The following is a 24,478-nucleotide window of genomic DNA, read 5'->3' as shown; positions in this document are numbered from 1 at the left end:
CCGGGAGGGCCTCCGCCTGGGGTGGTCCTTGCTGGGGTAGCGTGGACAGGTGGCCGTGTGTGTCCTTAGCTTACCCGGGGTTCTTTGAACCACAAAAGCCCCATGACAAGATTCTCATGTTCAGGCAGAGAGCAGACGATGTAAGCGCGGTGCTGACCCATGAGCCTGGACCGGGAGAGCCTTCCCTGTCCCCTCAGCTTGATGACAGAAGGGAGGCCGTGGCCAGGCCAGCCCTGGGCCAGAGAGGCTCCTGGGTCTTAACCTCTTCCCAAAGAGTCCCCACCCGCCCCTCAAGACTTGGAATGGCTGGGGTGAGGTGTTGGCCTCAGCAAAGCTGGCCCGAAGATGGTCTGATCCTTCCTCCCCTGGAGCAGGTGGAGGCCCGGAGAGGGGCAGAACCTGCCCATGGCCGCACAGCCAGACCCGGCTGGAAGCCTCCCGCTAGCCCATGGGAGCTGCCCTCTGGAGGTGCTAGTCCTGGGCAGCCGGGCTCCTCTGGGCCTGTCTCTCCTCTTCCTGCCCCACTCCCACCAGCATGGCTGAGACCACAAGGGCTGGGGCTGCAGGCCCTGCAGAAGTGTGTCCTCCAGCCCGTCCCTCCCCTCCAAGGCTGTGGAAACAGTCACAGGGAGTCAGGGTCAGGCATGGACCAAACCCAGCCTCCTGGCTCCCTCCCTACTCTTTCTGCTGTTCCTTCTCCTGCCGGATGCCCGGACGCCCAGGAGACGTCCAGACACTCTGCCTGGGGGCGGTGGGCTGCTCATGGTCCAGACGGCCCATTGCTGGGGTCTCCGGGCAGGAGATGGCAGGGTCCATGGACAGGGCCGGGCCAGGCCTCTCCGGGTGCCACCAAAGAGCCACCACCTTAGGGTGGGCAAGGCGGGGCTGGCATCTGTGAGTGAGCGGGGAAGGGAGGGGTAAAGCCAAAACTTTAAGGTATATGGACTGTGAAATTAAATCGAAATACTCAAGTAAGGAATCGCATAACAACATAAGCAAAGATGTTTACCAGGGCTTGAAGTTAAATACAGATTTTTTCATAAACCCAAACACAAAACGCAATAAAGTTCTGTGGAATGTTAAATATAATTTACAGTGGAAAGAATGTTCCTTGCCATCATAAACCTGCATGCGTGACGTCACTGCCCGGGTGCCGGGCAGCTGAGTTCGGCCAGCTGCTCTGCTGGACCCGGTGCGGGCTGGCTGGGCCCTTGGTGCTCCCTGCAGCTGTGGGCACCGTTCTCCTCCCCAGAGTGCAAGGTGCGGCCGGTGGGTCTGGAGTTGCCTGGGGCTCCCAGATTTGTCCTGCACCCAGACATTGCCATAAAACTCAGATGAGGCAGAACTCAGGGAAGAATCATGTCCAAACAGAAAAGCAGCCTTCAGGTAACCACCCCAGTTCCTGGCCCCACCTGGCCTTGGTCCTGGAGCCCTTCCCACCTGATATGGCCAGGTACAGTGCAGGCCTGGAGAGTTCCCTGCCCGGAGACCCCAGCAATGGGCCAGGGGACCCAGTGTCCTCCTTCTGCCCCTTGCTCCCAGTCAGACCTCACAGGAGAGGGCCTTTGGTAGTCATTTACACTGTAGTGAGAATGAGCTCCTTCACTGTGCTCCCTCTGGCTGTGGAATGTGGAACGGGAGTCTTTGTTGAGCCTGGAAATCCACTGGCATAGAAAGGGTTGCAGAGGGGAAGGGAGCTGCCTAGAGTCACACACGTGATTCACAGTGAATTCTGATCAGAATCTGAGTTTCTGGCCTTCAAGGCCTATGGGGAGAGCAGCTGATATCGGAGCTCTTATCTGGGGAAATCCACCCAGCACAGCCGCCTCACCAACCAGAGCCACACGGCCTGCATTCCAGGTCTGTGTGGGTGTGTGTAGGTGTGGGCGTGTGGGCAGCTGGGTATCGGGGTGTGTGTGTGGTGTGTGTTGGTGTGTGGGTAGGGGTGTGACATCCATCTGACTAGCGGGCTGAGTGTGTGCTAGTGTCTGTGGGAACGCAAAGTACACCTGTGTGTCACCTGGGGGTGGCAGGGGTCCGCGTGTGCCTGGGCAGCTGTGGACCCTTCCTCCCTGAGCTGGGAGGCAGCCAGAGAGGGTGAGGGCTGGAGAGGGGGACCTTCCCCTGGGGTATGGGGTACGGCCCCAGCCAGGGCTACTCAAGACGGGAGGGAACGGCCTCGACCCTGTGCACAGGGCTTCCTGCCCACTGTGGGGGAGGTGGGGCTGGAGCACCTCTCTTCCGTCTGTGGCAGCCCTGTCCCTGCTGTTGGCGGTTCACCAGCAGCCCCCCCCGCCCCCGTCCCCAGGCCAGCCTCGGCCAAGGATCTCGGACACGCAGCCGAGGCTGGAGGGGCCAGGTGGGCCCCCGGCAGTGGGGAGGCTCAGGAGCACAGTTGTCCTCAGGCAGGGCTGTCTTCCCAGGCCCAGGCCCAGCTGGGTGTCCACTGGCTAGATTCTGAGGAGGTGGCTGGGGTCACCGTCCACCAGGTGCCAGGCTGTGAGCAGCAGTGCTGTATCAGCAACTTCTGCCCCCGCTCCGCACTGCCCCCCCGCCTGGCAGAGGGGTGCAGGGGGGCCCAGACACTGAGGCTGCCCAGGATCACAGCCCAGGCGGCCTGCTCCGACTGGTGCCCTCTGCTCTAAGCCGCCTGCAAGAGCAAGCGTGTGGGCATCCATCTGCCTGCGAACCCAGCTTGCCGTGAGTTCCCAATCGGGGAACTGGGCCCCCAGGACCAGATGTGGCCCCTGCCCTCCGGAGGGCCCCCGTCTTGAGGATGGGACAGAGGAGGCCGTCACGGCCGTGTGGCCAATTGATTTCTGTCCTCATCAGCCCGGCCCTGGGGAGGGGCTGGGCCCAAGATGGGCCACCTGGGTCCCCAGGCCTCAGGGTTCTCTGGGCAGCCCCGTCAGGGTTGACAGTGTCCAGGCCCAGGCAGCGTCCTGCCTCCTGCTGTCTCTCCCAGGGCCGTGCCCCTCTGCTGCCCGCCAGTCGCCCCGTCACTCTTAAATTTGCAGGATGCCGGTGGCATTTCTCCAAACTCCCAGCCCCCTGATTTATGTGCTGCCGTGGGGAGTGTTTTCTTTAAAAACAGGATGGATATGAGAAAAACAACAATGCCCCAAAACCACACTTAATGTGTGGGTCGGGCTGGCTCGTTAGCACTGAATAATCGAGCCTCAACCACACCACTGGGAAACAAAAATAAACAAGACGCACTGAGTGCCCAGGACGAGGGCTGCCATCCTTGGGGCGTACCCTCTGCACCCGGGTCCCAGGGTCCCGCGGATGGTGGCACGCGGGCTCCTGGCCAGCTGGGGCTTGAGCACCTCCGCGGGGGACCGCCCTCCTCTGGCCGCCTTTGCCCGGTGCCCCGCCCTGGGAAAGGTCAGCTGGAGGTGGCACTTCCCAAGGGGACAGGCCTCCCGACCCCTCCTAGGGAGGAAACTCTTTGTGGCGAACCTAAATCCTGCTCGGTAATTTAAGCTTGCTTCCTCCTGCCCTGTCCTCAGCAAAGATGGAGGGCAGCTGGCCACCCGTCTCTTTCTAATAAATCCCGTCCGACCGCAGTGCCGGGGAGGGACCCTCTGGCTCGGCCGCCTGCCGTCTCAGTGCGGGAGGAGAAGAGGCAGACCAGCACCAGCCCTGGGCTCTGGAAGTAGGAAGGGGAGCCCCAAGTGGGGACCTGGGTCCCCCGCCGTCCCCCTCGCCTGCCGCCTTTGTGCGGGTGGTGGGGGGTGCGGGGCTGGCGGGAGGGTCGGGGTCTGGGGGGCGGCACCGACTCCTTTGTGCAGCCAAGTTCCAGGCGCATTGTGTACGGGGCCGAACTTCAGCTCACAATTTGGGATTAGAGCAAATCCGAGTATTTTTCTGCATGCCTGCCCGCTCCCGGGCGCCCGGAGCCTGCTGGGTAACTGCCTATTATCCGCCGGTTCCACTCCAGTGCCCTCCCCAATAAAACTTTTCATATCCTTATAAACGAACTCGATTGCCGTGTTATAAACATTTACACTGTGCTAACAGATCATCTCCGCACATCAAAATTGGCTAAATTCCCTTTTCCAGATGAATATATTGAAGGAGATTAGAGATATGATAGCTTTTCAGATTGCTGAACCCAGAGAAATTAGTTTAGTGAGCATTTACAGAGGCTAAATTGGAGCCATTAAATAGTGGATTAAATTGATGGCACTTTCATTGTCTGTCCTTCGGTACCGCTGTAAAATCAATTAGCCGTCACCAGCCCATTCTCCATATCGTGAGATTGTCATCCTCCCTGGAAGCTGATGCAAAACCTCCCAGCGGTGGCGAGGGCTGTGAAAACACACCTATGAGGTGGCGTGGCATGAAATAGCGTGGGGGACCTGGGGGACCGGGGCTGCCCAGGGAGGGCCCCCCGCCTGCCGCCTCCGCCCGGTGGGCATCACCAGCCTCCCCGGGCCCGGGTGTCAAGGGCTGCCCCTAGCTCTCCCGCTGGAGGCTGTGGAGACAGGCGACAGGGTGCCTGGCTGGCATGGTTGGGACCCCGTTCTCTGCCCCCGAATGGCCCCGTAAGTCAGGCCAAAAATGGCACGTGTCTACAGGGAAGCAAAGTCATGCAGGCAGTGGGTGTGGAAGATGCAGGAAGGTGGGCTGCCTGGAGGTGGTTCTCAGGTCGTATATGGGCGTGTCATGCTTGCCGCCACAGCCCAGGGCTGGGAGCCCTTACAGAGCCACGGTCCGAACAGGATGAGGGCTTTGAATGGGAGGTGCCCCCGAGCCCTCCCCACAGTCCTGGGAGACAGGTACTACTCTTGTCCCCATTCCACAGAGGAGGAAACTGAGCTTCAGGGGTCCACAAAGTTCACAGCTGGTCGGACGCTGCACTCCAGCCTCGAGTGGCCGTCCTAGGTGAGGCCCTTGGACCACGCTGAGTTCTGGGACACAGGATCCCACGAACCTTGGGCAGAGAAGCCGGGTCCTGGGGATGAGCAGGTGGCTCCCCGGCCAATCCAAGTGAGCGTGGGAGAGGCCCAGGTGAGGGTGCCGGGGGAGGGGCGCCCTAGGGGTGAGGGTGGGGAGCGCCCTGTCTTGGGCCAGCACCCCATTTGTGCCTGTAGAATTCTAACGGCCAGCACGAGAACTTGGGGTTGGGTGGTTCTGATGGGGAAACAGACCCAAGCACACAGCAGGTGGGAATGCCCTGTCCTGTTTAATAAACCTGGTCTATGATCAATCCAATCTGACTCAACCAGGGGACACACCTTCTGGAAGCAGGAGGACAGGGCTGTGTGCAGGCAGAGGGTCTGAATGGGGGTAGGGCGGCTGGGCCCTGAGTCAGGGACGGCCAGGTCCCTCTCCTCATGGCACCCAGGATCCGATGGTGGCCCATGCCCTCCACTCCTCTGGAGCTCAGTTCAGAGGCCACCTTCTCCAGAAAGGCTGCTCTGATCCCTCAGCCCCTTGGTCAGAGGCTGCTGGCCTTCCCCGTGTCATGGTGGGCATAAGACTGTGTAGGAGGTGCTCTGTCTGCAAGGAGCCTGCCTCCCCCATCTGCGCTGGGGTCTGTGGGCCCAGCACAGGGCCAGACCCCTTGGAGGGGTGGGAGTCCAGCTGTGGGAATGCCCTGGCCCCCAGGCAGGTCAGCGAGAACAGGAAAGGGATGCAAGAGGCAGAGGAGCCTTGGGAGACCAGGGCCCTTCATTGGCCCGAGCCCAGGAGAGGGAAGGCCTGTGCTGTGGGGGGAGGCTGGGGGAACTGACTGAGCAGCAGTGGCCAGAATGCACGTGGGGTCTGGGCAGACGTGCGGGAGGTGAGCACCTCGCCTTGCCAGGCAAGAGCCCTAACCACACACGTTCTGCACTCCACAGTCTGTAAAGAGCTTTCCAAAGTGTGACCTCTGTCATCCCTCCTGTCAGCCTAGGAAGCTCACCAGCTCCATTGCACAGATGAGGAAACAGGAGTTTGGGGGCGGCCAAGACCCCGCAGTGGGGCAGCATGAGGCTGGGCTTCTACTCAGGGACCCCGCTGGCCCTCCCGCCCGCGTCCGTGGGTCCCCTCTTTGGCCTGGCCCGACCCGGGCTAGCCAGGCCCCAGGGTGCGCTGATGGTCGGGACCCTGCCCCAATACTTCGGGGCCCCATCCTCCCCCGCCCTCGTTGCTCACGTGGCCTGATGCCCTGGGCACCTCAGCTCCCTGAGAGGCTACGGGACCCCCACCACTGCAGCCCAGACGCTGCCCCTCTGGTGGCGTGTCAAGCACGGGCCTCGGTAGGAAGGAGGTTGGGTGATAAGCCCTCTGTGCAGCCCAGATGTAGACACAAATCCCACACATTCAGGCTGAGCTCCTCCACTCAGTTCCGTGGATGTGGTGTGTGGAGGCCACAGGGGCCAAGAGAGAGAGGGGAATGGAGGGGGCCCCTGGGCGGGCAGGTGGGAAACCCTCCTAGATGTCTGCCCCTGGGCGCAGTGCCCCTTAGCTGGCTCCTTTGGAGGGTGATGAGGACAGCCTGCTAGGCCAGATGCTGAGCAGCCTGTTCTGGGAAGAATGCAAGGCCCGCTGGGGGCAGATGGAGATGGGCCCGGAGCCTGGAGGTTTTGGGGCTCCCCCAGGGGGATGGGGTGCCTGGCAGCCCCATGCACAGTGCTGGGCACACGCAGGCAGAGCCTCGGTGGTTGGGGCCCCCAGACCCCTGCTCCCAGGCCCGGCAGGGTCCCAGCACCCTCCCTGTCCTCACCTTCTTGACCCCTGACTCCGGCTGCGCTGAGAACTGGCAGCCCCCCAGGTTGGTTGAGAGGCCCCTGTTCCAGCAGATTAGCAACCCCCCCAAAAAAAACATACTGCGGGTTTCATGTGAGCTCAGCAGGTGGGCGGGAGGCCTCAGAACAGAGAAGGGGGGGTGCTGTGGGGAGGGGCTGTGGGGAGCGCTGTGCAGGTCAGGTGACACGTTGGCATGGAGATGGGGGCTGGGGAGCCTGGCGGGAAATCCAGGTCAGAAGCCCCCGTGCAAGGCAGGAGCTCTGCACCCAGTGGGGGCTGTGGGTGGAAGCCAGGCCAGGGAGGGCCCCCCTAGAAGTTTGCAAACCAGGGTCTCGTGGCTCCATCGAGGCCCAGGAAAGGACTCTGTCCCATTTAATAGATGGGGAGACCGAGGCTCGGGGAAAGGAGGGATTTGCCTGGGATCTCAGTTAAGGAGGGAGTGACCCCTCTGGGACCCAAACTCCAGGCAGCCTGCAGGTGCTTGCCTGAACGGCAGACCATGGGGCCACATCCTTGTTTTTCAGATGGGAGAACTGTGGCCCGGAGAGGGTTGGAGGGCATTTCAAGGTCACATGGAGCCAAGGCACAAGCCAGCCTCCTGCTCCCAGCCCGGGCCCCTTTGCTGGGGGCCCATGCACCCCTCCCTGCCGCAAGCCCATCCCCCACGGCCAGGAGGCAGCTCCCGGGCTGGATGGATAAGGTTTCTGGCCAGCTGAGGGGTGGGTGCGGTGGGGTCAGGTGCAGGGGGTGGGGGGTGGGGGAGGACGACAGAGGCAGGTGAGAAGGCCAGCCACGGGAAGTTCTCACGAACAAACGGATGACCCAGCCCGCCCCCAGCGCGCCACTGACAACTGATATTTCGAGTCCCCGGGCATCTGAGCACATGTGGCCCAGCTGCAGTGGTGAGGCCCCGCCTGGGGGAGGGAGCTGGGGGCCTGTGTCCTCTGCCCACTCTGAGCTTGGAGCTCCTGAGTGTCTGTATGATGGGCTCCGTGTCTGGGCACCCTCACGGTGCCTCCTGCCCGGATTCTGGGGGTCTCTCCAATCACTTCCCTGGGGACCCCCCCACGGCATGGCCCCAGCAGCCCAGAGGGAGGACCCCGGGCGGGGTCCAGAGCTGGCTGTTTGGCCCTGCCATCAACTCACTGGGTAAGTGGCTTTGCCCCTCTGGGCCTCAGTTTCTCCTCTGGGATTCCAGGCTGCGCCGTCTTCCTCCTCGCCTGGGGGCTGTGGGGAGACCCGAGGCCCAGGCCAGGTCCAGATGAGCATACAAGGTGCATTGTGCTTGTCACGCTTGTCACAGATGGAGTTTCCCGCCAGGCCCCCAGGGGACATCAGTGGCCTTCAGGGAGGGGCAAGGGTCGGGAGCCTTCCATCACCTGGCCGCCGGCTCCGCCTTCAGGATAGGCTGCATCCGGCCCTGATGGACGGCCACAGGGTTGGTGTGAAGGTCTGGGAGAACTGAGATGGAGCTCTGGCGAACCCAGGCAGGGGCGTGAAGACTCAGGATGGAAGAGAGAAGGGCCACGGGCCCATCTGTCCGTCTGTCTGTCCAGGCCATTGTCCTGAATACTGGAGAACGCTGGAGGGATTCTAAGGACACTTTCTGGAAAGTTTGGACAAGGGGAAGGGATCGGGCTGGGCTGGGCCATGCCAGCCACCATGGACATGCCGGGCGAACAGCCCACCTGGTGGGGTGTGTGTGGCCCTGGTGGGGCCCTGAGGCCTCGGGCGGCCCCCTGAGATGGGGCCGTGTCCCGGGTGGAGCAGAGCCTGTGGGGGTGAGGAGGGAGCCCGTGGGGTCACCCTCCAGAGGTCCCTCTGCTCCCTCCTTCCTCCTCCTTCCAGCCGGAGGATATCTACGGCTTCTTTGGAAACGCTGGCCCGAGTCTGGGCCCCAGGCCAAGGCCAGAGCAGCCAACCTACCAAGGACACAGGGGCCTGGCTTCCTTTGAACCCCTCCCCTTGGGGCACTGTGTGACCCCGGCAAGGCACCGGGAGCTTGGAGCTCGCTGTCCATCTGCCGGGGGGTGGAGAGAGCCTGGCACGGTGAGCCTGCAGCGGATGGCCGCCCTGCACACCACTACCTCCTGCGTCACCATTGCCGGTTGCGTCTTCGCAGGTAAAGCAGCTCGGCTTTGAGTGTGAGAAGGACGCGGGGTGGCCTGGAGATGCCCTGGGAAGCGGGGTCCATGTCACGGCCCACGATCGGGGCCGGCTCTGCAGGCTGGGGGTTTGACACACAAGGAACCACGGTGTTTCCCCCCACCTGTATACGTGTTCAATTTGTCTTCCCTGGTTCAGGGGGTAGAATATACATGGCATTAAATTGACCGCTTTAACCATTTCTCAGTGTGCAGTTCAGGGCAACCGAGCACACCCATGTTGCTGTGCAGCCATCCCCCCGTCTGGCTCCAGAACGTTCCATCCCGCACACGGAGACCCTGTCCCCGTGATGCACGGAGGCCCGGCCCCGCCGTCTACCCTCTGTGTCCGTGAGTCTGACTCCGGGACTTCGTGGTAGTGGGGTCCCCATGCGTGTCCTTCCGTGTCTGGCTCGTGTCCTCGGCGTTCGTCCCTGTGGGGGCAGGGGGCAGGGCTCTTTAAGGCTGAAGGTACTTTCATTACAAAGAGAAAAATAGTAACTTTAGGCTGGAGAAACCCAACAAGCATCCTCCAGTGGTCAGGTTAGCATCCCCCATGATGGGGCAGACACCCCGTGTTCTCCTGACATGGGGCCCTGGGGGGACACAGCGTCACTGCTGTGATGTTCCTGCCAAGGTCGCACTCAGTCACGAGGGGTGTTCTGCACTGGAGAAGACGTGCCTGTCTCGAAAGACAAAGACTGAAGTGCCCCAGAATGAAGGTGACGAGGGAAACAGGGCTGCATGCAGCGTGAGGCCCGGGACAGGACACGGACGTCAAGAGGACAACCGAGGACATAAGAATCCACGTTTATTCTTTATACCATGGTGTGCCAGAGCGAGCTCATACGGTCTTGCAAGAGCCAATGTTACATATTCAGGAGTTTTGCAGGCCAGTTGGGAATTATTGAAATTGGCTATGGCGGGAGTATTCACACCATGAAAATCAGCGAAGGGCACAAAGCAGGGCCTTTTTTGAGAACTGGCTTACACGCACACTACTAGTTCTAGAAGATGTGACATTGGGGAAGCTGGCTGAGGGTAGACGGAAGATGGTGCACTATTTTGCAACATTTTTGCAAGGCTGAAATTATTTCAAAATAAAAAGTTAAAAAATAACACAATTTTAAAATGAGAGGCTGAGCTTTCAGCCCCTGGGTGGGACTCTGGGCAAACCAATCCCTGTCTGTCTCCTTCGGAGGTGTCAGACACCAGCCAGGCCTGACAGGTAGGCCCCGTGTCCCAGTCTCCTTCCTGGAACAAAATCTTCCTCAGTTCCTGGAGTGACACACCCCTAATTTCCTTCTCCTCCTTATTTCCTTTCAGTTTTTTATACAAACTAATTTCATTCATTGGCCCATCCATCCATCCATCCATCCCCATCTACCCATCCACCCATCCATCCATCCATCCCCATCTACCCATCCATCCATCTTTCCTTCCTTCCCTCCTTCCCTCCCTCCCTCCCTCTACCATTTACTGAGCACCTTAAATGCATGGCATTGCGCTGGTTCATTGTTCAATAATGGGCAAAACAGACAAAGCCCCTGACCTCATGGAGCTCATATGCCAATGGGGGAGAAAAGCAAGCAAACAGGGAAAGAAATCTATGAATTATACATGAAGGAAGGGACTAAGTATTGATGGGATATCAGGGGAAGAGGACATTTACTCAGGTGGTCAGGGAAGATTCCTCAGAGAGGTGTCATTTAAGCTGAGACATGAAGGATGAAGCAGAGGCTGTCACGTAGGGTTTGGGGGGGCATCACAGGCAGAGGAACAGTAGGCTGAAGGCTGGGAGGCTGGGAGGAACCATCATATGCAAAGAGCAAACAGAAGGTCAAAGCAGCTGGAGGTCCTGGGCAGAGAGGAGAGGGCATGAAGCCAGGTGGGCTAGGCCATCAAGGGCTGGAGGTGAGAAGTGGGGACTGTCTTCTGAGTTCAGTGGGAAATATTGGGGGATGTCAGTCATAGGAATGCCTCAATTCAAATGCTTACCACATTGCTGCAAGGAGAAGGCATCCAGAAGCAAGGGGACAAGTGGGGAGGGTGCTGGAGGCATCCACGTGTAGGAGGTCAGCAGCTTAGGCTGGGGTGATGAGAGAAGCAGGAAGAGCTGACAGGCCTTGCTCAGGGTATCGTCCAGAGTTCCGGCCTGAGCAGCCAGGTGGGTGGGGACATGGGTGCAAGAGCAAAGGCAGGGGGAGCATTAGGGCCTGATCCAAGCGTCAGCTGGTCCTTGGGAGCCCCGGATATCCAACACACGTCCAGGTGGAGATGCTGAGCCACTGGCTGTAGATGAGCTTTGGAGGGGCTGCAAACATAAAGCCAGAAACTGTCGACACACAGATGTCCTCCGAGACCCCCTCTCCTGACACATCCCAAGGGCCCTGAATGTTATTGCCCCCTCCCCAGCTCCACCATAAACTCCAGGCCTGTGACCACCTTGTTCACTGTTTGATCCAGGCACATAGTAAGAGCCAAAGTGGGTTGGATAGTGTTTGGTGGGGCCCCATGTTGGGGGTAGACCCTGATACCCTAGGGCTGCACCTGCTGCTTAGCAGACAAGTCCTTGAAACCACAAATCCCCAGAGGCACAGTGAACTGGGGGGCCCATTGCCAGGGGGTGCTGGAAGCCAAGCCAGCCCTGGAAAGTAACTTGGCAGTGTGAAGTAAGCACCGTGGAAATGTTCAGTGCCTTTGACTTAGTGATGCCACCTCTGGAATGCTCTTCTAAGGAAATTACCCAAAATATGGCAAGAGTGTCAGGCCCAAAGATACTCATTGCAACATTATTTTTAATGACAAAAAAATTGGAAGCAGCTGAAATGTCCAACAATTGGGGAGCAGTTTAGTAAATTATAGTACACACACTCAGTGGAATACTAGGCAGTCATTAAAAGTGATAATTATGAACACCGGGTGGTAATATGCAAACACATCCACTATGTCACGTTACGGGAAAGCAGCATATAGAATTATGTGTACATTAAGGGTGTAATGTTGTAAAAAACATATGCATCGGGAAAACGCCTGGAAGGACGCAGAGCGGCATACGGACGTGTGGTGGTGAGGTGGGGACACCGATAGTGACTATTCTTTTTTCCCCGTTTTTGACTTTTCTATAAAGTATTATATCACTTTGCTAATTTAAAATATTTAGAGTTTATTGCAGGATGGTGGGATTCTGGGTAAGTTTTATTTTTTCGTTGTGCTCTTCTGGATTTTCCAAATGTTTACCTAGGAAGAAGATTACTCTGGCCCTGTGATAGGGAGGAGATGGGACGGGGCCCTCACCTCATGTGGGGTCATGACCATTCCCGCCCTCACAAGGGCCGTCTGGCAATGATGATGAAGGTGATGAGGATGATGGTGATGATGATGATGATGATGGTGATGATGGTGATGATGGTGATGATGGTGATGGTGGTGATGATGATGGTGATTATGATGATAATGATGGTGATGGTGATGATGGTGATGATGGTGATGGTGATGATGATGATAGATGATGGTGATGATGAAGGTGGTGATGGTGATGAAGGTGGTGATGATGAAGGTGATGATAGATGATGGTGATGAAGGTGATGATGGTGATGATGGTGATGAAGGTGATGATGGTGATGATGAAGGTGGTGATGGTGATGAAGGTGGTGATGATGGTAATGATGAAGATGAGGATGGTGATGATGATGAAGGTGATGATGATGATGGTGACAGTGATGATTGTGATCAGAGTGAGAACAGCTATAATTTATTCAGCACTTACTGTGCACCAGGACTGTGCTAAGTCTTTCAGGTAGACTATTTTGGTGGTGGGTACTATCCTGCCTATTTGATCATTTGGCTGGTAAGGGGTAGGGCTGATTTGTAACCCAATCCATAAGGTTCCAGTGCCTGGGCTGGACCAAGGCCCGTGGGAAGCTGTAAGGAGGTAGGACTGGGGTCTGTGTGGCTGGAGCCTGCTTGCCCACCAGCAGAGGGAAAAGAAACAGGGGACAGCCCAGCCATGGCCCCCCCATAGAGGTGTGGGTTCAGGCCAGCAGCACAGGGCACAAAGGGCACTGGGGCAGAAGTCCTAGGGATGCAGATGACTGGAGCTGAGTTGGGGACCCACCTGCTCCAACTTCCTATTTTGCAGATGGAAGTTGAGACCTGGAGAGGGGCAGGTATATATATATATATATATATATTTTAATTTTATTTATTTATTTGACAGAGACAGAGACAGCGAGAGCAGGAACACAAGCAGGGGGAGTGGGAGAGGGAGAAGCAGGCTTCCTGCTGAGCCGGGAGCCCAACGTGGGACTCGATCCCGGGACCCCGGGATCATGCCCTGAGCCGAAGGCAGTCGCTTAACCAACTGAGCCACCCAGGCGCTCCGAGGGGCAGGTATATTAACCATGTTTTTTATTTTTTGTATTTTATGATGCTTTGATAGGTCAGGGCCCTTGCTGGCCAGGGAGAAAGTGCCCTCCCTAGCCTGGCCAATCTTAGAGGTAGCAGACTCTCCCCTGCAAGTGTGTCTGTCCCATGTAAACCAACCAGTCCAAGCCTACACCCCAGCCCCTCCTCTGTCAGGTTCTCACACCCCAGCCCAATATTTCCCAGCCCTAAATCACCGGGGCCAGGTGCTGGATAAGAACCAGCCACCCTATGGCCCAGAGCCCGCCAAGATTCTTCAAACTACCCAGCCCCTAAGCCTGCTCAGCTGCTGACTCTGCCTCACCCCTTCCCTCCCATGAAAACCACAATAGAGGCTCTGGGCCATGCCCTGCCCACCGCTCCTTCTGCTTCCTGAGCAACCCGCGCTTCCCTGGGTGGCCCTGGGTGGCGCCCCCTCCTCTGGGCAAATAAAAAAATGACTCTTTTCAAAGCAGTTGTCTCGTGTCTGCTGGCTTACCATAACGGATTAAAACAAATCCTGGTACCAATTTCAACACAGCAGGGTCGGCCCAGGGTCACGTGGCAGGGCAGATCTGGGTTCTGACGTGGGACTGCCCTCCCGCTCAGCACGGAGGTGCTGCGGCGGGGTGAGAGAGGGGCCTGCTGCGGTCGCGTGGGTTGGGTGGGCCGAGAGCAGAGGGAGGAGACACATGCTTCTGAGTTCTGTTCCTCTCTGGCTACTGGGTCCCTACAGTGGGTCTCTGCCCAGCTCTGGGCCTCCTCTGTGGCTCTGGGGAAAGAGGGTGATGTCATGACACCCGGGTCTTGGGTGCTGTCTGGGCCAGGCTAGCAGTGTTCCTGAGCTGAGGGCCAGGTCACACATGGGCCCCCACTCGTCCTCGTCCCCTTCCTAGGGGAGCCACTGCCCTGCCCAGGGCCTTCTTGGCAGCCCCTGCAGGCAACAGAGGATAGGCAGGGCCAAGTGTTGGCTGTGGGGAGTGTGGGCCGAAGGCAGTAGCCAGAGCTGGGCTGTGGGACAGTGAGGACCCTCTGTCCAGGGTGGCAGGGCCCCTAGCCCCTGGTGCATCGTTTGCCCTGGCCCAGCTACCCTTCCTCTGGACGTGGCGCCCTGTGCGTCAGCTCCTGAGCACAGCCAGCCCGGCTGCCCGACATTGAGGCCTCCCTCCTGTAATTGGCAATTTTGTCATATTTATTCACAACAGATCGGATTGTCGGGAGCTCACTGGGGCTCTCCAGAGGCCTGCCGTGAAATCGGTTTGAAATGGCGTGTCAGGTTTTTCTCTCCCTGCTGAAGCGACCATCTGGCTGATGGACCAGCGGCTGGGCTGATACATTGACCTAGGGAGTCACGGCTAAGCCACCCCCGGGGACCCACACGCTGGCGTGCCCATCCCTGGTGCCACTCCCGACCTCCCTGACGGGCCCTGGGAGCCAGGCTGCAAGGAGAGGCCTGGGCGAGGCAGGGTCAGTGAGGCGGGAGTGAGGCTGGGCTCTCCCGGGGCCCTGAGCTGGCCTTCCACGTCCTGCATGGCTGACACCTTCTCAACAGCCCTGCCCCTCCCCCGCCACCAGAGCAGAGCGTAGGGCTGGCCCAGGGAGGGGCTGTTCCTGCCCACCAGGTCCTCACCTGGGCACCAGCTTCCACTGGGAGCTGGGCCACTGTGTGCATAGCTCGTGTGCTCCTGAGCATGTATGTGCATATATGTATATGTGCTTAGCAGAGTCGGAGTGGTTTCTGGCTCATGTCACTCACTCTTCTGTCTGACGACGGGGCCGTGCACCACACAGTCTTTCAGGGTCTGTGACTCCTTCCCTCCAGCAGCCTGGCCACAACAGCATGTGCTGTGGGGTACCCTGGCCTCGCTCAACCGGGGCGGGGGGGGCAGGGGAGGAGCAGAAGGAGTGGGCGTACGGGAAGGCCCGGGCTGGAACCAATGACGGGGACCCACCGGCAAGCAGGGCTGGGAAATGTTGTTTCTCTGGGAGCTGGAGAAGAAGTGGGGGCCCTCAGCAGCTCGGTACCGACAAGGCAGGGACACCAAGATGTCTTTTCTAAGAAATACATTATTTCAAAAATCCTATAGGACCACTTCACTCCTGTTAGGGTACCTATTTGTATCAAACAGAAAACAGCAGGTCTGGGCCAGGACGTGGGGAGACGGGAGCCCTCGTGCACGGGCGTGAGGAGGAAGATGAGGCAACTGCTGTCGAGCACAGTGTGGACATTCCTCAAAAAATGAAATGTGGAATCACCACATGACCCAGCAATCCCACTCCTCTGTCTGTGCCCAAAAGAATCGGAAGCCGGGACTCGAAAGGGTATCTGCGCCCCTGTGTTCACAGCAGCATCCTTCCCATGAGCTAAACCATGGAAGTCCACCAAGGGATGACCTGACTGCAAACGGTGGTCCATCCATACTATGGAATATTATTTAGCCTCTGAGAGGAAGGAAGGACCCCTTGCCCCCATGGGGACGAGCTCCGAGGACACGAGCCAGACATGGAAGGACACGCATGGGGACCCCACTCCCACGAGGTCCCCGAGTCGTCAGACTCACAGACACAGAGGGTAGACGGCGGGGCCGGGGATGGGGGAGTGGGGGGGTTCCGTGCGTCACGGGGACGGGGTCTCTGTGTGGGGGATGGAACGTTCTGGAGCTGGACAGGGGGGATGGTTGCACGGCAGCATGGATGTGCTCGGTGCCCCTGAATTGTGGACTTATAATGGTTAAGATGGTAAATGTTACATTATGTGTATTTTACCACACTAAGAGAATCCTGTGGAGCCACCGCCTTTGGGGATATTGGAGTTTTGCAAGGCAACCTCACCCTTTTTTAGGGTCCGTCGTGGCTTATTCCAGGGAGAACGTAGGCGCCACGTGGGTGCTCTGTCTCCGCGGGGGATGGTGATGAGGGAATAGGCTTCTCTCTGGGACTGATAGGCGCCGGGGGCCGCGTGGGCAGGACGCGGGGACTGGGGTGGTCTGCCAGGGTCACCTGGTTGTTTTTATTGCTGACAGCAGCACCAGGAAAGCCTGTGAGGTAGCAGCAAGAAATGGACTGGTGTGGAGCAAAACCAAAAGCTGGAGCTCCGTAGGTTGTGGGGACAACAGGCCGAAAGCTGGGTTGGCCAGCCCGTCCCATGTCCGTCCGTCCACTTGTCCCCAGGGGGAGCGGAGTCCTGTCACCAAGGTCACCCGCCGCGTCTACAAGGGTAACATGGGGTATACCAGGGCCTGTCGGAAGGTCTGGGGAGGTCTGGGGCCTGCCTGAGGGCCCCCATGCAGGGGCTGTGGCCCTTCCCCAAGAGGCTGGCCCTGAGCTCCTGCAGCCCCTGCCGTCCACCTCCCATCTGGGCCAGAGTGGAGCCCAGGCTGGACTGCTGTCCAGATGGCCCGCCCGAGGGTCTCTCCCCTCACCCACCCCAGGGAGACTGAGTGATGTCATCAGCCACACCTGGGCTCTGGTCTGAATAGCTCTGCTCACTGGCCAGGTGGCCCTGGGCAGCTAAGTGCCCCACATGGCCCTCAGTTTTTCCTTCTGTACAATGGGAGGAGAACCCATCTCCAGGAGTGGGGAGAATTCCCTTCCCTCCCAGCCCTTCTGGAGCAAAGTGGACGTTTGCTCTGAAGTCACCAGGATGGACAGGGAGCCCCTGGTCCGGGCACTGCCTGGATGGGGTCCACAGCCTGACCCCATCGAGGGCCTCCTCCCCTGCCTGAGAGGGCGGGGTGGGCGAGGGCTCCCTCCCGATCACCATGCTAAGTAGGTGTTTGCATGTTTGAAGCTCTGAGCCGGGTTGCTATTTTCCTAAGGATTAGGAGCAGCGGAGGCTCTTTACACAGTGCTGCCCTCCGGCTGAGGCCCCACGGCCTCACAGAGCACCCACTGCAGGCCCACGGGGTGGGCAGAGGCCCCGGCACCAGGCGGGGGCTGGGGGCTGACTGCGCCCTGCCTGCCCCCCACGGAAGCCACCAGCCCCTGAGCGCAGCATGCGGGCGTCCGAGCTGGGAGTGCTGCGCGTGCAAAGTGCACGCCAGATCTCAACGACGTGGGACGAGATTTCAGCAACAATTCTGCTCATATTTAGTACCTATTGAAATGCCCATGTTTTGGATCTGTGGGGCTAAAAAATATATACTACAGAGGTAATTTCACCTGTTTCTTTTGACCTTTTCCACCATGGCTTCTAGAAAAATGTGGGTAGACGTACCTGTGTGGCTCGTATTCTCTTTCTCTGGACGGCATCGCGTCTGCTTTCAGGGACCACAAACCAGTCATGTGATATCCTGGGCCCCCATTTCCTGCCTCTGGGACACTTGGAGGAGGAGGGGCAGGTGGGGGCCGAGGGCACCCAGAGCCGCATCTGGTAGGACTCTGGGGCTCGGAGAGTGAGGGTTTCCAGCCTGAGCTGGAGGCCGGAGGCTGGAGGCTGGTGGCTGGAGGGTGACTGCAGGGGCGGGTGGGCGGCCTGTGTGAGAGGGAGGGGTGAGGTCTGGCCACAGCTGTGAATGCCAGGCTGGAGCTTGGTCCCAGGGAGAGGTGAGAGGTGGGGTCGAATCCCCTCCCCTTCAATCTGGTGACTTGCTTGACCAATAGGACGTGGCGGACATGATGTCTGGGACCCCCGAGACTGGGTCATGACAAGGCCTGCAGCTTCTCCTTGTCCCAGCTCTTGGGACCCTCTCTCCGGGAGCCTGTGCTGCCACGGAAGAAATCTGATTACCCCCGGGCTACTGTACTGGAGAAGCCTACCCCTGGGTACTCAGCCCAACTGTCCCATCTGAGGCCAGCTCTCCATCTGTCCCCACCTTGGCACCCCCAGAGCAGCCCCAGCCCCAGGGCACCTGCCCCGTGGACCAGCCCCAGCCCTACTCCCCATCCTGGGGAGTTGAGAATTTCTGAGGACCTTGGATGACAGAAACAGGAGAGTCACCTGGCTGAGCCCTGTTCGAATTCCTGACTCCAAAATAGGGAGAGATCATAAAATGGCTATAGTTTTAAGCTGCTCAGTTTGGGGACGGTTTGTTACACAGCAGGAACACACCGATACATCACTCCATTCTGACCCCGACAGAGCAGAACTTGCAAGTTGCCCTCCGTTGTCATGGTCTGGTCCATGTCCTTCATTCTGGAGCAGCCTTGCCTTGCCTTGCATGACTGTGTCACTTGAAGGTCACAGACCCTTCTGTGGGGTTCCCCTGCACTCACATCCGCTGTTACTTCAAAGCTAGATTCATGGTTTGGCAGGAGTAGCCCAGGACATTTCCCGGGAACGTGGCAAGGTGGGGCAGGCCCTTCACTAGTGCTCTCTGCTTTGACCATCCGATTGAGGGTACGTCTGCCAGGACGCTGCACCATAAAGCTGTTTGCTTTTGTAATTAATGCGTTCTTGTGAGGTGGTATTTTGGGACTGTAAACATCCGTTTGTCATCAAAGTTCCCATCTATTCATGTATTTATTTATTCGAGTTTGGACATAGTTGCTAATCTTTAACTGGTTGAGTGGAAATCTGCTCACATCATTACCCACGTTGATGTTCAGGTCACCCCAGCTTGGCCAGAGGGACCTGGCACCTGATCGCCCCATCACTTCCTGGCACAGAATACTCCAGCCCCTCTTGTTCCCTTGATGCCCAACCCGGGGACCAACATTTCTTCAAAGGTCTCTTGTTCCTTTCAGTGGAGAAAGGGGGCTTAGAAACCAAAGTTTGGGTTCTAGGAGGACATAGTGCTCCCCAGGAGGGTTGGGGCTCCAGGTCAGTTTCACCCAGAGACAGCCGAGTGGATGCTGGCAGGACAGGGGCCTTGGACCCGTGGTCGGCGTGGGCCACGTCAGTCGCTTCCTGCCCACACTTGCAGCCCCTGTTCCTGCTGTCCCCAGACGCGATTCACGAATGGCCCAGATGGTGTCCCAAAGGCAGGTGGAGATGCCCCTCACCCAGGCAGGCAGTCTGTCAGCACACACACCGAGCACAAGTCCAGGGCTCGGGCAGGCGGCCCAGGAGCGAGGGTGCCCGAGTGTGCACGTGGGCACGCAGGTCCATGGGCTCGCCGGGGATGCGAGTGCACAATGTGCATGTATGTGCATGCATGTGGGTGTTTCTGTATACTCGTGCAGGGAGCTGGAGGGCCTGGGGGTGTGTGGGGAGGTGCCTGGCAGGCTGGGTGTGACATGCACACCCGTGTGTGTGCATTCGTGTGCATGCAGCCCCAGGAAATTCCTGAGGTCGGAGGTATTCAGTTTCTGTCTGAGCACACGTGTGCTCACGTGCAGTGGTGTGGAATAGGGGAGGCAGTGGGCACTAGAGACCCTGCAGAGCCACTCTGTCCCAACCCCAGAAGACGCTGACCCCATGCCCCAGCCCAGCTTGGGGGCAGTTGGGTCTCTGCCCCTCCTGGCAGCCTGGGCTGGGGCTTGGCCCGGCCTCAGCATGGCCTTTGCTGGGCGGCGCTGGCCAGTGTCAACCCAAGCCATCCTCCCATGATTGCGGGGGCCCTGCCTGCTGGGCTCAAGCCCCCAGTATCTTGGCAGAGGGGAGCAGGAGGAGGCTGAGAGGCCCAGAGGGGTCGGCGGGCTTGTCCAAGGATGCACAGCGAGTAGCATGCTGCCTTCCCAGGCCCCTGAGCGCCCTGGCGTTCCCCCTCCCACCCCACCAGCAGTGTGGTCCCTCTGTCCTCACCATGGGAAAGATATCTGCTCTGGGCTCATGAAGGACCGGCTGGGCGGCTGGGCCAAGTCTCCGAGCCTTGTTCTGTTTCTGTAAATCAGGAACACGGTCCAGTCTCATACTCAGGGCTGGCCTGTGGGGTTGGGGGACCCTGGAATCAGGCGTGGGGGCTGGGAGGTTGCCTCCCTCTGGGCCTGAGCCTCAGGGCGCCTCTGCTCTGTTCCCTCAGCCCCGTGGAGGGGGGCATTGATCCTCAAGGCAGGGGGCCGTCCATGCAGGCAGGTGACGCGTCCCCCATCGACCAACCACACCGCCTGCTCTCTCCCTCCGAGCTCCACTAACGAGCAGATCTGATGATGCCACCAGGCCTAATTGGCAGGGCGGACACATGCGTGCCTGTCTGGGAGCCCAGCCACGGTGCCCACCCTGGCTCGAGGACCCAGCGTCAGCATCCCGCCCCTTGGGCTCCAGTCAGAGGCCAGGGGAGGGTGGTCAGCAGGGATGTCAGTGGGGAGAAGGGGTCCATGAGTGGGACACCCCACGGGAGTCTCCAGTCCCCCACCCCAACCTAAGGATGGCTCCCATGAGCTCAGAGGCACAGTTGGTGGGGGTCAGTAAGGACGGTGGTGGGGGGGACAGGGACGTGGTGAGGGGACTTGGGACCCTGGCACATGAGGGCGAAGGAGGACACAGGAGGTTGGGGGCAGCCCCAGAAGTGCCACAATTTGGGGCAATAGGGGCAGGTGCGGGAAGGTGACCACTTCCTTCATGGCCTTTGCTCTCCTGCCCATATGGGGGATGAGGTCCTGCCTGCTTCCCCTGGGGAGCTGTTGCGAACTCAGGCAAGTGAGAGATGGTGGACTAAAGTTGCTTGGTAGATAGTGAGCTGCGCATCCCCGGGGGTGTGCAAGTGGGAGGTCTGAAAGAGGATTGCTGCTCTGTATGAGGCAAGAAGGCTCTTAGAGTAGGTGTGCTAGACCTCAGAAATGTCCGCTGGGGGTCTGCTCAGCCGAGCACAGTGCTCGGGTGGATGCAGGAAGCTGGGTCCTTGTCCCTGGACACCTCTCTCGAAGGGACGGTCTGCAAGTTGGAGGACCCAGCTGGGCTCCTTAGTCTGCAGCAGACTCATCACCTGCTTGGCCCAGGGCTCTCCTCATCCCAATCCCAAACCCCGGAATTCAGCTGCCCCTCCCGGGAGGCCGGTCACCCCCCTCCCTGCACAGTGCTGGTTCTAATGACAGCCTGTTTCACAGGTGGGGACATTAATGCCCAGAGGACGGCAGGACGGACTGCTCCCGGGCCCCAGCCCAGCCCCCCTGCCCCCCCATCCCCACAGCCTGCCTGGTACTCTTCAGGCGAGCCAGGAGCTCTTGCACAGAAGGAAGGGACTGTGAGACTGTGGGACTCTGAGGACTGTGCCCCGAGGTGTGTGTGCCGGGGCCCGCCCTGCGGCCCTTACCCGTTCAAAGAGCTGATTGTTCCCAGCCCTGCCGGTTCTGCCAGCAGTGACGCCACATTGGGTCCTGGCCACCGGCTGGGGTGGAGCATTCGCACCATGGAAACTGGCACATGCCAACCATCCGTGGCTACTCCGGTCCCATGTTCTGGAGGAGAACACTGAGGCCCAGAGGGAAGCAGGGTGCCCGGGACCCCCAGCCCGGCCAGGGAGGACCCAGGGCGCTGGGCACGGAGCCTCTGGGCAGCCAAGGGCACCCTCGGCGCCCACCAGCCCAGACAGGTGTGCGGCCGCCCCACCCACTCGCGGCCCACTGGCCGTAAATCAGGCTGCTAATCTTTCACCATCCGCCGGCCTCTTGCGGGCGTGATGGATGGGCTCCCAGCCTCGCCAACTGCTGCGAAATCACTCAGCGGCCAGACAAGCCCTAAATCTGACGCACCAAGTGTTGAAAGGAGGGATGTCTGTTTTCATAACCTACCTCAGTTACAATAAATATTTAAAATACGCATTAACATCCTCTTGCTGCACAATCAGCCTCTGTGGCCCCGGCCGCGCAGATTTAATTAGCTCCGGGCTTCCCCCGCCGGCCGCGCTCGCCCGTGGACGGAAGGCCCCTGTTTTCTTAAACTCCCGGCCGCCATAAATACCGGCCCGCCTCAGCGCGACACAGAGCCTTTTGTCTGGCTCTGCTTCCCCGGCCCCCACCCTGGGGCCGGGCGGGTCTCTGGGTATGGGGGTGTGCCCCGCGGATGCCCGTGAGTGGGGCACGTCCCGGGGTGTCCTGGCTGCCCGGCCTGCAGCCCGGCCTCCACCTGAGGGAATCCCGGAGAGGAAGGCAGAGCCGGCACCCCCTCTCCCGGGAGGCCGCACCCCACGTTGGCAGGTAGCCAGCGAGAGGCCCTTCCTTCCAGCGTGGACCCTTGCACGCCCCACGCCCCGCGCCGGGCCCATGTTGGTGAGCCTCGGCTCACCAACATGCAAAGACCCCCGAGGCAGGGGCGGTGTGGCCCCCGTTTTAGAGGTGAGGAAGGAGGCTCAGAGTGCCCGAGCTGTTGGAGGCCCCCGCTGGGCGGGCCCCCCGCTCCTCCGTGCGCTCTCACTCCGGCCCGCCTTCATTCCTTCATCCACACGCTGCTTTCATACAGGCACCGGCTTTCCCTCCCTCCCTGTCTTGTTTGCTGTGTCTGTTTACTTACGGGTCTGGCATCAGAGGGCATCTCCTTGCTGGGCCCCAGCACCCTCTGTGGCAGCTCACAGAGGCACCTGGGCAGTTTGCCTGGCCACACAAGGCCCAGAGGCAGGAGAGCTGGAGGAGAAGGGTCCGGAGGCTGGGGCCCTGGCTGTGCTTCTGGAGGCCCCGAACGCCAGGTTGAGATGGCCAGCACTGCCGCGCAGGGGTGGGCAGGAGATGGGCTGGGGTCAGGGTGGGATGGAGGAAAGCCTGGAGTTCTCCCTGGAGGAGGCGGCTGTAGTGAGTCTGCTCAGCCGGCCCTCTGTTCCTTGGCTCCTCGGGAGGCCTCCCCACTGTCCATGCCCGCCAGCCTCTAGGAGATGTAGAACTGGTTGAGTCTCCCGAGCTCGATATGAGGCCACCAGAGGGCCGGCATGCGTGCTGGGCAGCCGGGTGAGGAGGTCTGAAACTAAGTGATGGAGACAGGAGAGACTGGCTGCAGACCCCGGGCTGACCGTGACATCAAGGCTGGGGTCAGAGCTCCTGGCATGCCCGTGTCCCTCAGCCTGATGTGTGGGGAAACTGAGGCGCAGGGAGGACCGGCCCTGGCTCAAGGGTGTGCAATGCAGTGGAGCCACTGGGCGTCTCTGGGCTTGGTGAGAGGACCGCACTCTCTGGAGGGGCTCAGCGCAGCTTCCAGGGGCTTCCTGGGCTGTAAATCCAGGTGAGGGGGGCTATGAGATTGGGGAACACATCCCCCCACCTGCCCAACCTTTCCAGGTGGCATTGGGATCCAGGTAGGGACGGCATTCTGAGTCCTTCCCGCATCCTGCAAGGCCTGGGATGTGGGCCCAGCAGGGAGTCAGACAGGGCGGGTCGGGAATGCGATGGTTGGAGAGGAGTCAGGGCAGGGCTCCCGGGAGCAGAATGTACACCATCTTCTTCTCCATACCCTCCCTCCGGGCCTGGGTGGGGCTGCGGGGGTCACCGAGCTGCCCCCAGGGTAGACTGCTCCAAACCCCCCCCCCCCGTCTTGTACAGTCCTACAGGAAGGGGGGTGTGCGCATGTGCCCCTGAGCATGCGTGTGTGCCATAGGCCGGCTCAGAGGCTCTGTTAGTCTGTGATACCCTCAGTGAGTGCCAGGTGTGACCCCTGGCCTCGAGGGCGCCCCCCTGTGCATCACTCTCGGAACAGCTCCCAGTGTCCAGCGTGGGCTGAGCTGGGTGCTACAGGGCCCTTCCCGGTGGGGACACAGGCCCCGGCCAAATGAACAAGATGCGCCCTGAGCAGAGCCACGAGCAGAAGGGCTCTGTCTGGAGGTGGATGCGTGTGCATGCGTGTGCATGCGTGTGCGTGTGCAGATGTGTGTGGGTGCAGCCTGGTGGGCTCCGGGCCTCGGGCACAAGCAGGGCCTCAGAGAGCCGGCCTTGGGAGCACACAGCCTCCGCTGCCTGAAGCTGTCGTGAACCAGCCCAGATCCGAGGGGAGCCGACAGACACCCCTCCACGACAGGGATAGCAGAACAACTGGGGGGCCATGTCTACAGCCCCCACACCTGACACAGTGAGCTTTTCCAGAAAAATCACTCTGGCTGGGAGGCCTGTTGGCTGTGCTCTGAGCACAGGGGAGACCCTTTGCCAGAGCAGCAACCCGTGGCCGGCGGAAGAGAGAGGCGTCCTGCCGGCAGCGGCCAGGGCCAGGGGGCGGACCAGGACCCCCGAGGTCAGCAAGCGGAGGGCCTCGGAGCCAGGACAGGCAGAGGGCTCCCTGGAGCGGGACACAGAGAGCTGAGCCAGGCCCCGCCCCGGGGAGATGAGGACAGAACCCTTGGCCCGCCGGGACGCCAGTCCTGCTGCTGGTCTCAGCACCGGCCGGCCTGCCCACAGGG

This window comes from Neomonachus schauinslandi, chromosome 5 (assembly GCF_002201575.2).
Source record: "Neomonachus schauinslandi chromosome 5, ASM220157v2, whole genome shotgun sequence".
Lineage (NCBI taxonomy): Eukaryota > Metazoa > Chordata > Mammalia > Carnivora > Phocidae > Neomonachus > Neomonachus schauinslandi.
The sequence above is the reverse complement of the archived record's forward strand: the minus strand, read 5'-3'. Positions refer to the sequence as shown.